Source organism: Polypterus senegalus, chromosome 14 (assembly GCF_016835505.1).
Source record: "Polypterus senegalus isolate Bchr_013 chromosome 14, ASM1683550v1, whole genome shotgun sequence".
Lineage (NCBI taxonomy): Eukaryota > Metazoa > Chordata > Cladistia > Polypteriformes > Polypteridae > Polypterus > Polypterus senegalus.
The window spans coordinates 2425701-2438697 of NC_053167.1; the positions used below are offsets into that span (position 1 = coordinate 2425701).

The following is a 12997-nucleotide window of genomic DNA, read 5'->3' on the forward strand; positions in this document are numbered from 1 at the left end:
ATCCAGCAGGGCTGCGTATAAAAACTACAATGTCCATGATGCCCTGCTGGTCTTCTGGGGACCTCCATACTGCAAGGAGGGCTCCACCTGGCGACTTGGGGGTATTGACCGGGATAAACGGCCGGCCACAAATCACAATATGTATATCCCTCCACCAAAGCAACAACGTGACACCACCATATATTTACACAACAAACCCTCCCTTGTCCCTGTAACATATAACAAACAACAATGAATAACAATAATGAATGAACTTCGGAATGAATGATCGTGAACTTGAGTCCGAGTATATTACTGTCCTGTATGCGGACGACTGGTCAACAGATATGTGATGCATTTGTATTTCCCGGAACAAATGGAACAACCTCACCGTGAATCCTTGGCTTGTGGTGGATGATGTAATCCAACCCCGGGGTCTCTGGCAATGAGGGAATTAAAGTAAGTCCGGTGGAATGAAAACAAACTGGATGTGGAAAAACAGCAAGTAAACTTGGTTCGTAGTTGTAAAATGAAATCTCCATCTCTCTCCCCTTCTTTTGTTCCCTCCTGATTGTTTAAATCATGATTACAATACTTTTCCTTCACTTTGTATATGATAAAGTGAAAATGAACCAATGCGCTGCTCCCCACTCTAGGGTTCCTCCTTCTCTGGAGTTTAATTTCGTGGCTTACTCGGGTCTTCCAGCAAAAGATGCCACTCTTTAGGCTGCGCGTCTTTTAATTGCAAAATGCCAGGAAGGGGCGGGGCTAAGTACCCTCACTGGGCGGTCTGTTGGAGCTGTGAGGGAAGAAGAGAAACAAGATAAAGTAAGCAATAGCCCCCCCCACCCTTGTCTCGGCAGGTTATTACATACCTTTCCCCTGCCCTCGGAGCAGTCTCCAACGCCCATGTGTGACAACACCTACATAATACCTCCCTGGCACTGCGGGCCACTAAGTCAGAAGTTTTCTTGCTTTTAAAATTGACTTTCTTTTTAGTCATTCTGGTGTGTGTTCAGACCATTGTGTGTGTGTATATATACTCTATGTATCTATCTATCTATTTATCCATTCATTCTGAGCTTCTGTAAAAAGCCAAATGTCCCCCCGGGGGACAAATAAAATTCTGTTTAAATGGGGCAGCTGACAAATTTTATATGCCTAAGGAATATTTTTTTTACATATAAAAAGTGAATACGGTATATCAAGACATAAAGCATGTTTCACTAATGGCACTAAAAAGCTATTTTGAATGTGACACAGCAAATTGAAGTAGTGATTGGAGCCGAGTGAGTACTCTGGATTAGCTGGGCTGCCATTCTGATTGCTTTTATTAAGAAGGTGCAGACTCCTCCTGATGTGTGTCATAATGTGTGTGCACTTGTCATGCTGCACGCAATATGTTTGGAAGTCACTGTCCTCTCACGCAGAAAGCACAGCCAGTCTGCTGCCATGTGTGACAGCCGAGATGCAGGAGGGTAATAGCGCCGGTTACATAACAGAGATTTATGGTGCCGGAAAGTGGCACATTTATAACCTATAAAATTTCCTGCTGTGCTGAGCCGTATTATATCTGACGAAGCCTGGAGCAGTTCACTCAGCTGCTGAAATCGCTTCCAAATGACGCAAATCTTAACTCTTTAGAGTGAACGGACTGTCCTGGCTGGCTCTCTGTCGACAGATGTTAAAAAAAAAAAAGTCAAGCCATGTTCAAAAATGAGCTCAATGAATAGAGAGATCTCCATCTTTTTGTGATGTGCTTTTAATGTTCATAAATCGACAGCTTTTTAGTTTATTGTTTCTTTAGCAGCTTAGGTCACTAGAGGGATCATTGGTAGTATTGAACAACCTGGAAAGCATAAAAAACCAAATTGACTGATTATTGATTTTACATTAGGGAAGCAAAGTCAGGCCAATGCTTGCTTTAAAGTCTGTTTGGCTGTGGAATGCAGTGTTCAGACGTTCTGCACACTTTATTGTGCTGTAAATTTAGTTTTAAATTGATATACAGTACACCCCCAAAATTTGCGGGAGTTACGTTCCTAGAGCACCCGCGAATTATGGATGTAGTTAAAAAAAGTGCCTATTTTTATAGTTTAAACCCTAAATATGACCCCAAAACACTTTAATTTTATTTCAACCTCAGCTCAATACATTACCTAAAAAAAGAATGTAAAGGTAAACCCGTGTACTGTACAGCACTGTACTGCTATGTCCCCCACAGTGCTAGAATGTATAAATACCGATGTTACCGCTATATGTACTGTAATTCATGTAAGCATGTTTTCATTACCAGAAGCCTTAGAAGGTGCAGGGCGTTTCAGCGGCATCTTGGGCCTTTAACCCTTAAACTGCCACATACTTGAGGGTTAATGCATCCCTGGACGCCAAATACTTTTTTGTAGCACTTTTTAACTAAACGTCACAATTCACAAAGAAAAAGTGAAATTTTAATGGAACACATTTTTTTTTTCATGCAATGAGCATCACAATTACTGCAACACTGATCATTTTACACACTGCTAATGAACTGTAGAAACTATTTAAAAAACTACTGGAACAATATTTACAAGGTGCAACTGATGCCATGGATGAAATTCAGTAAATCACTGCGCTTGAACTGGCTGCACGCAAGCACACAGAGGTAAACGCTGACGCTGGTAGGCTCGTCTAGTGCAGCGGCTCAATCCCAGAGACAGTGAGGCTGCAGGGGCCAGCAGTTTGTCATGAGCTGGCTGCTCAACGAATGTACGGCACTGACTGATCAGCTCCGACGTGCTGGTAAATTGCACTGGGAACCGACAATAGCCGGTTGCGGCGTTCAATGAATGCATATCGCCGAATATACTCGGATCCTACGTGCTGGCAAATGGCACTGGGAAACGACTATAGCCTGTTGCGGTGGTTTAAGGATTAAGAAGAACAAAATGGAAAACACGAGAACACTCAGCTGGAGATGCATCACGGGGCAGTTGTCAATCAGCAGCAAGGAGAAATGAGTAACGCTGTAGCAGTCTGGTGCCGTTAAGATTCACACCTTCGAGAAGACGGCGATTTATTTATTTTTATGGTGTAGATTCCAGGGACGCACCCAGCCTTGACCCAACCTGCACCTCACAAACAGAGACAAAAACAAAGCAAACCGGTAATCAAACAGCAAACAAATGAAAACAACGATACCACCCCTGTTCCCCTTACACTGATTATACATTAAATACAACAAAGCACTAACAAAACACACACAGTAAAGTCCATGAAAAATAGCAACGGATGAAATGTAATGATGAATATAGATAGTCCAGAGATCAGCACGTTGAATGGGAATGTAAAGATAGTCCTTCCTGAAAAGGTGAAGACGGGTGGACGCTCCTTTCTTCGCAAGATGGCCATGAATCCACTTACAGTCCTCATGTACACAGGCAAAAGGCAGACAGTCCACAGCCCAACCACGAAACGATCCAGGACAAAACGAATAAGTACAGGTAACCCAACAGAAGGCAGGCAGAGAGAGAGGAACTTGAAACACAAATTACAAAAACATTTTGTTTCTTTTGGTCACCGGCCACGTTTTTAAAAGCCACGCTGACATCCTTTGACCCCAACAACCCCTGTAACCTCAGCAGAAGACCAATCAGAGCCACTGCAGGGACTGCTGGGAGTTACAGTTTCAAATTCTAGTAGAGTACAATGCTCAAGCCGCGTTTTCCTCTATGGTTGCTTCCTATTCTTTCTACAGTGCAGTATTGCCACGAAAAAAGCCATAAAAAATTGCAAAGGAAATTTGTGGTTTCCGCTAACAATTATTAGTTAGGTTCTAAGGAAAAATTTGGGAACGACTGAGGCCGAAAACCCTGAACTGCGTCTTCGCGGGGGACTACTGTATTTGACATTTTTCCCCGTTAGTCTACACTCAATAACACATAATGACAAAGTAGAAACATGTGCTCAGAAAGGTCTGCAAACTTATTTAAAATCTAAAACTAAAATGCCTCATTTATGTAAGCATTCAGAGCTTTTGTTGTGGAGGTCCAGGTTGTGGTCAAGTGCATCCTGTTTGCTTTAATTCTCCTTGAGATTGTGGACCTCTACAGGTGGCCACTGCCGCCCCAACCTGGCACAGACAGACGCAGAGGCACAACTCCAAAGCGAACTAGACTTTTTATATTCTCTTCCCTTGAGGGCAACACATTTCCCGTTCCCCTCAATTATAACACAGTCCCAAAAGCACACACAACATAATACTCTTCTTTTCTTCTCTCTCTTTCCTCTCCTTTACTCCTCCGGTCAAGCTTCGTCCCTCCTCCCAACTGTCACTCTCAGAGTGCTGGCTGCTGGCTCCTTTTATAATGTGCCCAGAAGTGCTCACGGTGCTTGATGACCTATTTCCGGCAGCACATCTGGGTTGTGGCAGAAGAGCTCTTCTCCAGGGCTCAGCAGCAACTGCAGCACCCCCTGGCAGCGCCCACGGATCCCAACAGGGCTGCACCAAACTCCAACTCCCATGAAACCCTGCGGAAGTTCGAGGCACCAATACAACCCAGGAGGGCTGCCATCTAATGCTCTGGATAGGCTGGCTCCCCTGGTCCTTTCAGTGTGAAGGCATCCTTGCTGGGCAAGGGTCCCGGCCATCGCCACAAGAAGATTCTAGAACTTAGTAGTGGTCCATCTGTGGCAAATAGGATTGATTGGAACGTACACACACCTGTGTATTTACGGTCCACAATTGACACTGCAAACCAAGCCATGAAGACCAAGGAACTGTCTGTTGACCTGGCCTGTGGTGGAGCATAGCCCTGGCAAGAGGGTAAACACATTTTTACAGCTTTCAGTATTCTCAGCAACACAGTGGCCACTATTACTGTAAAATGGAAGACGTTTGGAACCACCAGGAGTCTTCCTAGAGTTGGCTCAGCCAAACTGAGTAACCACACAAAAAGGACCTCGGTTGGAGAATTGACCAAGGCCCCAATTGTCACTTTGAAAGTGCTTCAAAAGTCATCTGCTGAGATGGGAAGACCTGTTGGAAGGAAGATCATCTCTGCAGCACAAGCTGTAGCTGTGCTATTTAAATTGACTACAATTCCCAGCAGCCCCGGTAGTATAGTATTACACCATTTGGCAGCTTCAGAGAGGAGCAGGTGGGTTGGGAAGAAAGATAATAAGCACTCTCTTTAAAAAAGCAGCCAAAAAGACAGTTTATTCATCACGGGTGTGTTCTTACTCCTACTCTGTTCAATGCTTGCATGGACTGGGTGTAGGGCAAGGTTTAGGAGCACAGCTGCTGTGGGGCATCTGTTGGTGAAGAAAAATTCACCGATCTTGAATTTACTGTCGATATTGAGATGTTCACAGAGTCAATGGAGGCTCTGATCGGGGCTCTCAAGAGACTGAGTGAGGAGTCTGAGTGTCTGGGCTTACGAGTGTCCTCATAAAAACCAAGATTCAAGCCTATAATGACCTCTAATGCACAGCCATCAGCAGTGTGTCTGTCTGCGGAGAGAATGTCACCCTCATCGAGAGGTTTACTTACCTCCGCAGTGACATTCATGTCTCTGGTGACTCTTCCTATGAAGTCAGTAGACGGATTGGGAGAGCAATGGGGGTCATGATGTCGCTGGAAAGGGGTGTGTAGCGCTCCCGATATCTTTGCAAAAGAACGAAAGTCCAAGTCTTAAAGTCCTGGTGCTTCCTGTTTTGCTACATGGTTGTGAGACATGAATGCTATCCAGTGACCTGAGAAGAAGACTGGACTCCTTTGGTACTGTGTCTCTTCGGACAATTCTTGGGGACTGCTGGTTTGACTTTGTGTTGAATGAGTGGTTGCATTGTGAGGGAGCGTCAGGTTACGGTCAGTTACCTGAGAGTGATCCGGCCATTGTTGAGAACCCAAGTGTCTGGACCAGGCCAAGGGAACACCCACATAACCCCTGGCTACGGCAGACAGATGGCCATTTCCGGAGGGTGGGACTGGACCACATGTCTGCCTGGAGGATTGCCAACCAGGACCCCAAACTGTTTAATCATGTGGTGGGTGCAGCAACACGCTGTACCAGTGCATGCCGCCCAACCTATCCTGATGTTTATTTGAGTCTATGCATCACACATTGTTGGATTACAACTATAACTACCAGTAGTTGAATTACAGTTTCTCCTGAATGTATGTGCTGTCCTGTGCCTGCTTCTGTTGAATTTGATTTAGTCTTGTTTAGATGTGTCTTTGTCTGGGGAGCACTCCAAATCTCCACACTATGAATGGAACCTGGTAGGACAAAACTTTACATTTTATTCCGAGGGCTGTTCAAGTGGATTTTCACTCCAGACAATATCTAAATCTGCACTGGCTGTACTGTACTGTGTCAGACTATTGTTAGTGTTAATTGTTTACTGTGTAGTGCCTAGGGTTTTGTTCCGTTTCCTTTTTTCAGTATTTATTAAATAATTATCACGACTGGGAAATCGTGGAGAGCTTTTCTGGATGTGTTGTTTGTTTAATAATTGTTTTTTGCCTTTGTTATTTGTTTAATATTTACTTTATAAATATCCTAATTAACGGTTCACTGAGCCTCTTTATCAGTGTGTGAGTGAGTTTGCGTGTCAGGTTAAGGCTGGGTATGATCCTGGGACCCCAGTAACAAAATAAACAAATCACTGCCTTTGGACACTGTCTTTGTGACCGCTACAAGGTTGAGTAAAATACATATTACAAACCTTCTTGGAGTTAAACAGCTAAAAATTGAACCCTCTGTGCAGAACTCCAAGTCAGGTGCTGTTCATCCATGACCTGCCTAATGCCATCCCTACAGTGAAATACGGTGGTGGTAGAAAGGGAAGGGGGTCTTTCTGAATCCACTGTACATAAAGGTGTTGGCTGAATTGACTCCTTCCCTCCTTGCTTGGCTCTCACGTATGAGGTACAAAAAAAAATACAATAAAAATGGGAAACACCTGGTTTTAATGGTCTCCTCACAGAGGCGTCATTTGTTTTTCAAGGAGGAACTGTTTGTGTCTTATGTAACCATACAGTTGCGTGTAAGGGAGTACATTTGCGTGCAGCCTCCTCTGTTTGTAAAGGAGCATACAACCCTCTTTTATTTAGAATATTCACCATGGAAAAGCAGTCTTGAAACAAGCCTAATCCAAGGGACATTGCAAGGCATGGTCATGCCACATTAGGCCCATTTAGAGACACCAATCGTCCAGATTTATCTTTCTTTACTTTAATGGAAGGGGAAGGTTTGGTGAAGCTCGAGGGAGACATAAAGTTTACGAAGTTCGAAAGCGCACTTCAAGCCTTGAGTGCCGTTGCCAGGGACTGCGTCTGTGAGCGTATTAGTTATAGTGCTGTTTGGCCATCGCTTCTGCTCTGTGCGTCATTTACATAAAATATGCTCTCAATGCAGCACAGAGCAGGTAGGTTAGCATAATATTAATAAACCAACATAGTGGGGGCTTTATGATGAAACATTAAGTTCATATGTTTTTATCACGTTGTGAATTTATGAACCACTATATGCCTCATGCCCATCTTTCTTTGTCAGACATTCCAGTTCTGTACACACGGAAACACCAGTCACTTCCCTTTGTTTATTGGACATTCCTGCTCTCTTGTGGACACCAGACAACATTATACCAGGGCAGAGGCACGGGCACCGGATGGACAAACATCTTATCGCTTTATATACAGTACAGTATGTAGGGATATCAACAAATAAAAAAAAACTATCGGCAAGTAAAAAAGGAAGGATAGGCTAATTTCCCTTTTTCTGTAATGTCACCAAAATTTCAATCAAATCAGAATTGAGATCTTGTGGTATTTAGTTCTTCTAAGTTACTTTAGTTTTTACCTCTAAATATTGATATATTGAAATGTCCTTTCTTAGCAGATACCTACTTCCCTAGATGTACCATCCTGACAAATTTCAGCTCTTTAACTAAAAGGTAACATCTGTGTTGATTAATGTGTGAGTGAGTGAGTCAGTGAACTTTGCATTATGTATTGCATGTGTATAGATATTCATAGAACTGTCTGTTGCCCTCATTGATGAGGGTCCTGAGATGAAGGAAGTATAAGGTTCAAGGGTCAAATCTGAGAGAGAATCGATGCTCAGGTGTCTGCAGTTTCCTTGAAGGGGTAGAAGCATAATTCTAGCCTAAGCAGTATGGCCTGGTGGTGGGAGGGGTGGAAAGCAGGCAGTTATCTGTAAAGGCTTGTCTGCTATCTATCTACTTATCCTGCCTACTATACTAAAAGTAATATCTATCTATCTATCTATCTATCTATCTATCTATCTATCTATCTATCTATCTATCTATCTGTCATATAGTGCCTTTAATATCTATCTAGCTATTTCTCTATTACATAGTGCTTTTCATATCTATCTACCTATCTGTTATATAGTGCCTTTCATATTTATCTTATAGTGCCTTTCATATTTATCTATTATTATATAGTGCCTTACAAATCTATTTACCTACCTATCTATCTATCTGTTTTATAGTGCCATTCATATCTATCTAGCTATTATGATGGACAGCCGAGACGCCTTCTTAAGGGAAGGACAGGGTTAAGGAGTTCACACAGGGCAAAACCTCTCCTGGGACAACAGAAGGCAGCTCCCCTGACTCACTTTGGTGGAAGCTCACCACTGCTGGGGTCTGTGGCCTCTGCCGGGGGGCACATGGGGGAATGGTTGAGCCCTCCTCAACTGGAATGCTGCCACAACCGGAAGTACGCCCGGAAGGACATCATGGGACACCTGGGGCACTTCTAGGTGCAAACCAAGTAGTGTGGTTGTCAGTAAGACTTTAGGGACTTTCAAAACTCGACTTGATGTTTTTTTGGAAGATATAAGTGAATAGGACTGATGAGCTTTGTTGGGCTGAATGACCTGTTCTTGTCTAAATTGTATTAATGTTCACTCTGTTGCAGAGAAACAGAAGATAGAGGTTCATTTTATAAACTACTGAATATTCATACAGTGTCAGTCAATGCAAACAGCATGAAGTTATGGGAAAAAGTAGTGGAAGCTTGGTTAAGAAGTGAGGTGATGATTAGTGATCAGCAGGATGGTTTCATGCCAAGAAAGAGCACCACAGATGAGATGTTTGCTCTGACGGTGTTAATGGATAAGAATAGAGAAGGTTAGAAGGAGTTGCATTGTGTGTTTGTGGACCTGGAGAAAGCATATGACAGGGTGCCTCGAGAGGATCTGTGGTATTGTATGAGGGAGTCGGGAGTGGTAGAGAAGTATGTAAGAGTTGTACAGGATATGTACGAGGGAAGTGTGACTCTGGTGAGGTCTGCAATAGGAGTGACAGATGCATTCAAGGTGAAGGTGGGATTACATCAGGGTTTGGCTCTGAGTCCTTTCTTATTTGCAATGGTGATGGACAGGTTGACAGAAGAGATTAGACAGGAGTCCTCGTGGACTATGATGTTTGCTGATGACATTGTGGTAGCAGAGTTAAAGATGGTAAGATTTGCATTGGGTGTCACGAGGATGGAGGAGTACATTAGAAGGTCAGCTCACATTGGATGGTTGGGAGACAAAGTCAGAGAGGCGAGATTGTGTTGTTTTGGACATGTGCAGAGGAGAGATGCTGGGTATATTGGCAGGCAAGAGAAAATTAGAAAGGCCCAAGAGAAGGTTTAGGAATGTGGTGAGAGAGGACATGCAGGTGATAGGCGTAATAGAACAAGATGCAGAGGACAGAAAGATATGGAAGAAGATGATCTGCTGTGGTGACCCCTAATGGAAGCAACTGAAAGAAGAAGTCAGTCAATGCAAACTCTGGTTGGTTTATCGATTTACACCCAAATGACTTGCCTTGTATATAAATGTCTACGCGTGGAAGTGTGTCTGTCTGTTTGGCCCAGAAGTGAGAGGTGGAGTTGGGGTAAGGGCTCCACCTCTGAGGATACACAAGCGAGGCCAGCACGTCGGGAAAATGAAACCTCAGAAGAAAGACAAAGTCGCTTAGCCGTTAATACAGAAGCGAGGTGAGCACATCGGCAAAACGGTATCCCTTTTACTTTTCCTCCCGCTAATGCACAAGTGATGCGAGCATATCGGTTAAACGAATCCTCCAAGGAGAGAGACACCCAGAGTAGTTCCTTTCAATTTTTTTTTCTGACGATTTCAATAGTTTCTAGGACCCCGGGCTTTTTACAGCATGGGCTCACACAGCTAGTATAAAATAAAAGTCTATTATTATAATCTATTCTGGTTCTTCTTATACCCTTTTGGGCTGAGCCACCACCCTCTGTGTATGTAACAACTGTCCCATCTGGTTGTTCACAGGACATCTGCTGACCTCTTAGTCATCTTTCAGTACATTTTGTTGTTCCCTTGACCTTGATCTGGTTTCCCAATTTGCCTGAACAGGTTGATGACATTTATTAACCCTTTATGCTATTTCTTTAAGATAAATGTGATATTTGAATATGGAAAGCATATCAAAACACTATCCTAAATGATTACGTGTACAGAGTCTCATTTTGTCTTCCACAGATTTAATGGGAGATTGAGGGAATGACATTAGGTTTGCAGAGTTATCAAAATGTACTTGTTGACATTTACACTTCTCACGGGACGACAACGTCTTTTACTTCCGCAGTACTAACCCGGTGGATGGCAACAGGCAAAGCAAGACATGAGGCGCATCCACCTCAGAGTGTAAGTGGACACCGCGTACGGCACACCACTATAGCTGCCCTTTATTGGTACTTTCAGATTTTTCATTGCCGAGGCCATCCAAGGAGATGTTGATGTCAGTGCAGTAAGTTTGCATTCAACTGCTAAGGCCCACTTGTGCAAGATGTTGCCACTTCCGCATGAGTGACGGCTTCCACAACGTTTTACAGACAGTATGGGGGAAGCTACATTGGGCTTCTTTAGAGTTTGCTTCTTTTAGAATACAGAGGTTTACTCAACAGAGCTCTTTTAGCATATGAACGCTGGCACTTGCATATCTCCATGTCTTCTCACAGACCTCACTCGCACGTCACAGCACTCCAAAGCAAGCCCTAAAGGAGGCTCCGGCGCTGCTATTTCAGGCCCCGCTTAACTCTCTGGCGCAAAGTGTGAGGTGACATTCTGTCTCACTCTACTGCCAACCGCTGACGTTACCCACTGGCTAACAGATGTGAAACAGGACTTCATTCATTTGGAACACAGGTTTGCCTCCCAGATCTCCAGGAAATGACGGCGGCTGGCTCAATTATTTCATACTTTTGTTGGCTGTCCAGCACCGCTCCCAAAATAAGATGGTTAAGTGAAATGTTCCTGCTGGGACAACAGTTGGGCAGTCCCCCAGGAACTGATGACTACAGTGCCACCATAATATATGGGGGCAGCAAGAACCCATCAGTTAAATGAATCCATTCAGCTCAGTTTTACTAGTGGGGGAAAACTACTAAGTACAAGTTAGGAACCAACACTTAATGGTGAGCCTGTCCATGCAGCAACATCCTCATCTTTATTAATATCAAAGTCTCTTTTCTCTGCTGCACTCAGGTGCCAATCCAGGTGGTTTGTTTTGTTGTGTGGGGGCTGCACATGCTCCCAGCTCCCCCTGCTCTCTGCTTCCTCCACCTAGTGGTATGGCTGATCTACACCCCTATAATCTCTTGTTCATACAGCACGTCCACCTTGACTTCAGAAGTAACATAATCTGTCCGTTGTAGTGCTGTTCTGTTATCACACTGATTCTTTTCCAACTTCATTGGCTCCCTGTCTGCTACCGTATACAATACAAAATACTGCTCTCAACATTTAAAGCTCCTTATTTGTATGGAATGTTACTTGATTTTAATAAAATCCAAAAATAAAGCTCCTCACAATCTTGGTGATATTCTGCAGGCTTCTAGGCCTTCCAGGCCTCTCAGATCCTCATCTGCATCTTTACTTTCTGTGCCACATCTTAAACTTTCTTCTATGGGAGCCAAAGCTTTCTCAATAACAACATTTACAAGACCCCTCTTGAAATTGGCATATCAAATAAGATTTTACTGGCACGTAGACTTATCTTGCTCAACTGGAAGAATCCTAGCCCACCTCTTTTAAGCAAGACTAGCCAACCCGCCGCAAATAATTATTTATTGATGAATGAACACTTCCTGAAAGACACAGTTGTCCAAATGGGGAGGGTTTGAGGATACAACTGTCAGTGAATGAAAAGATGGAACTCTGAAGAGAGCAACATACAATTGTTCGTGAGTGAAAACAGGTTTTGGCAGATACAGGCATATTTTTTTGAAAGTTTGTCCTTGTGCCTTATTAATAGTCATTGCAAACGCCAATCTAGCAGGAAATTGTCTGCGTGTAAAAGTAAAAGGCAAATTAGAATCTGATGGGGCAAGCATCTCCCCTTGGGTATATGCAAATGTCGCGCTGTGCAGGACGTTCCCCGTCTTCACCTACAAAGATAGCAGCGACATCAGTTTGACAGGACGGGGGGTTATACCTTCTCATATCCATTTTTGGATTTTCCATAAATAACATTCGTACAGCAGCAACAGGGTTACTGTGAGTGATAATGTCATGCATTTGCATGTAAGACTTAGCGAAGGGATTAACCTGTCGTATCATTTTGTCTAGTCGTCTTTAAGAAGACCTAATTGTTGGCAAGCTTCTTTGAAAGGGAGGAGGGTTAGACTGGGCGTTCGTGGCTCTTTTGTGCGTAACCCATGGGCAGGGCTCTGTGAGTTGGCGGTCATGGCTCTCTGTCTTGCATGCGGTGAAAAGTCAACGTGGCTCAGAGGTGCATGTGGACTTTTGCACAGACGAAAGCAGCTGAGGCTGTGTTTGGTGAGTTGTTGTGTGCGGGCACATGAGCAGAAAGTGCACATGCCTCGAGAGCAACGCTGGACGCGGGAGGACGGTTAGAGTTGGCGGGCGGGGCTCTGTCGTGCGTATCCCATGACGCAGTAGGAGGGTTAGAGTTGGTGGGTGGGGCTCTGTCGAGCGTATCCCATGGACTTAGAATTGGTGGGCATGGCTCTCTGTCTTGCTTGCCC

General features: G+C 43.9%; 1 protein-coding gene across 1 annotated transcript in view; it reads right to left on the reverse strand.

The window, feature by feature from the left end:
- Positions 1-233: 233 nt before the first annotated feature.
- The window catches only part of stk35 (serine/threonine kinase 35), a 66727-nt gene continuing 53963 nt past the window's right edge, over positions 234-12997 (reverse strand). Inside the window, exon 3 of the mRNA XM_039734530.1 lies at positions 234-778. The gene's annotated coding sequence lies outside the window, so the exon portion shown is untranslated. The remainder of the gene's footprint in view (positions 779-12997) is intronic.